Source organism: Chrysochloris asiatica, unplaced genomic scaffold, assembly GCF_000296735.1.
Source record: "Chrysochloris asiatica unplaced genomic scaffold, ChrAsi1.0 scaffold00289, whole genome shotgun sequence".
In the NCBI taxonomy this organism is placed as follows: domain Eukaryota; kingdom Metazoa; phylum Chordata; class Mammalia; order Afrosoricida; family Chrysochloridae; genus Chrysochloris; species Chrysochloris asiatica.
The window spans coordinates 1,260,574-1,264,235 of NW_006408807.1; positions in this window are offsets into that span (position 1 = coordinate 1,260,574).

Sequence of the window (3,662 nt, forward strand, 5' to 3'; positions counted from 1 at the left end):
GGAGTAGAAAGCCTCATCTTTCTCCCGCGGAGCGGCTGGTAGTTTCGAACCGCTGACCTTAAGGTTCGCAGCCCGATTCGTAACCACTACGCGTACGTAGTATAAAACATTGCCTATATGCCTTTGCCGCTATGGGCATACCTCAGAGCATCAAGACAGACAATGAGTTTGGCTATACTAGCACCCACTTTGCGGCATTTTGTAAGACCTTCTCTATCAAACATACCACGTGCATTCCCTACAATCCCCAAGGCCAAGGCATTGTTGAACGCACACATGCCACTGTGAAGTCATATCTTGAAAAAATAAAGAAGGGGGAATCCTACCCCCACACACCTCAAAATTATATCAACCATGTCACCTTCATCCTGAACTACCTTTTAACTGATGCCTCCAGCCTCACGGCTGCAGATACGTATGGTAACTGGGAGCTAAGTGCCCCGAAACCTATGGTGAAATGGAAAGATGCCCTAACAGGCACATGGAAGGGGCCCGACCCTGTTCTCATATGGGGATGAGGCAATGTTTGTTTTTTCCACAGGATGAACCTGATCCTCGTTGGATTCCCGAACGCCTTGTGCGGCATGTGGATGACTCAGGAGGCGACCCATTGGGCCGTCATCCCGCATCCCCCACTGGCGAGCCCCGTGTCCTGGAAGGAACGGAATTAGTCACCACTTCTCCTCTACGTGAATGACATGGAGATTGGCTTGAACCGCCCCTTGGCGGGACATCTTCAGCGAGAAACTAAGCCCTTCAACTACAGTGGGGCTAGTTACACTAAACCAATTTGCTACACCAACAATATGACGAACTCGTTGTGCAAGCCCTTTTACAACACCATCAACATGACACAGAGCTTAGCCTGCTCTAGGTCTAAAAACTGCCATTATGACACCATTAACTCTTCCTTCCACGTATCTCTCTTACTCCCTGAGCCCTGTGTTTTACTTGTGGGCCCTCTTACTATAAAGAATGTCACCTCATAGGGAAGGTATGAGAAATTTCATCTGAACTGCACGGGGTGTAACCTCACCTCATGGGTTGCTACCCTAAGGCCTAACATGTCTTTTGCAGTCCTAAAAAGACCAGCTTATGTGTTGCTTCCAGTAAACATCTCCCAAGAATGGTATGATGATGCAGGATTACAACTTGATGATGATTTTACAAAATTGCTTGCCAGATCTAAAAGAGGTCTCGGTCTCATTGTGGTAGGCATTGTTTCCCTTGTATCACTGCTCGTTTCCCTCACTGCCACCACAGTTGCCTTTACTCAAGAAATTCAGACTGCAGCTACTGTCAACAAGCTGATGGAAAATGTTACCTACAACTGGGACCGGCAAGAAAAGATTGATCTGGCCATTGAACATAGCTTGAATGGACTGTATGATATTGTTAACGTACTTGGGGATACCTTAAAGCAGGTCGTGGTCTGGCAACGTCTTGCATGCCACTCTGATTACCACTCCATTTGTGTGATTAAACTTCTGTATAATGCTTCGGCCTTCCCTTGATCCATAGTGCAAGCTCACCTGCACGGAGTGTGAGTTGCTGAGAGTGTCAGTCGGGAATGGAATGAGTTACATACACAAATACTTGCTATGTATTATGCCCCCTGCCTTGACAGCACTCCTGCCAAACTAGCTGAACTACTTCTTGGCAATCTTAAAAAGATGTTTCCTACTATACCCTCCCTTTCTTATTTGTGGGGCACTGCAACTCTCTTAGGTGTTGGGCTACTGCTAGTGTTACTCTTGCTCCCTTGCATCGTGAGAGCCTTTATATGTCAATATCATCAGATCTGGGCCCAATTACATCTATTAAAGATCAAGGCTCGACCCCTGGTGGACGTGTAGCCAAAGACGGGTAAGGACCGGTGGGAGCTCAGGCAACCTAAGACAGAACCATTGCCTCTCAGCTGCAATAGGTATCCATGACGAGTAAGCATGAGCGTCCGCACTGGCCGCCTAAGACAGGCAGCATTCCACTTGTCAAAATAAAGAAGGGGGAGATGTTGGGGGGCAAAAGGCTTACAGGCCTCATAAAACTTTAAGTCTGGGTATAACCAGACAAAGTCTGCTTATCAACACAAGGAAAGTAGCCTTCCCAGGACCACGTGATTCACAGTAAAAGATAAACATGCAGGGAAAGTAGCTTTCCCAGGGTCGTGTGATTTGCAGCAAAAGATAAACTTGTAACTATGCAAAACAGTGATGATTTGCAGAACTGCCTTATATAAACTTCTTGCTTTCAATAAATTTCGTCACTCGCCATCAGCCTGTGTCCCTGGCCTATTTTCATCCCCGTCTCACCCTCGGGTATACCCACGTACTGGGGTTCCCCTCGAACCCCAACAGTTCACGCCTTTATCTCTGGTGATAGGTCAGGTCTCTGTAATGGAATTTCTCAACTGCTCCCATATCCACTGCGTCCCAATCAAGATGACTGCACCAGGCATATGCTGGCAGCTGCCACTCAGAAAACGCCATTCTTCTTGCTTCTGCTACAAATCCCACTATCAGTAAGCCTCTGATACTTACAAATATTCCTTTATATGTAGTTCAGAGTTCTGGGACCATCCCCTGAACCTGCTTGGACTGGTGGTTTTTATCATTTCTGATGGAGGTCTGCACAGCATCTCTCCCTAATCCACTATCCGAGGACATGTTAGAAAGGTTAGAGAGGTGGATTAAATACTTGCTGGGAGGAGAAGCTGAGCAGAGACAACAAAAGAGGAAGACTGACATAAATGGTGGGTCAGAAGATGCACAACTGTCCTGAAATTTTGTGAGCAGTTTTGGCAATAGAAGGTGACCTGACAGGCGACAGGAAAGATGAGATTCTTTCTTTTTCCCCATGCTCCCCTGATGGTTAGAGGTATGGCCAGTTTCCACTCTCATCCACTCCAGCGCAGACCTGCTCTGTGGGAGTCTGGAGCCATGTGGGAACCATGTGTAGGAGGGGGGCTAGCTGTGCTGCTTTGCTGTGCCACTTTGGTGCCTGGATTCAGGCAGGCTTGGCTCCAGAACTACAGAACTTGGTATTCTCTGTTTCAGACACCAGACAATCATTTAACCAGTTATCCTGCCCCCAGCTGCCCTGTGGTCCTAACAAACACTGAAACCAGCTCCATCAAGGGCCTCCATATACTACTTCGGGATTGAGTGCCCTGACTATAGGTAACACCCAAACCTATAGGGACTACATCTAGGGCCGGGAACTCCACATCTCTCTCACACCCACCTTGTGGGTTCCTTGGCTTGCAGAGTCTTACCCCCATCCCCAAGAGTTCCCTCCTCTCCAGGTCCAACAGCTGCACTCTTTTTTGTTTGAGGATTTGAATTTTTCCTTTTGCTGTTTCATTGTTTTTGCTTGCTTATTCTTTTTCCTCCTCTTTCAATTCCTTTGAATTTCATTCTTTCTACCACTGCTTTTGTTTTTCCTGTTTTTCATATCCCCTCTTTTTACCCCTTTTAGTCTTTATAAACGGCCACCACTCGTCTGTCTGTCGTGCTGTGGTGGATTGAGTTGCTGTGATTATGAGGGCTATACCACCGGTGTTTTGGATAACCAGCAGGGTCACCCATGGTGGAAAGGTTTCAGATGAGCTACAAAACAAAGACAGACTAGGAAGAAAGAGTGACAAACTACTTCCGAATCGC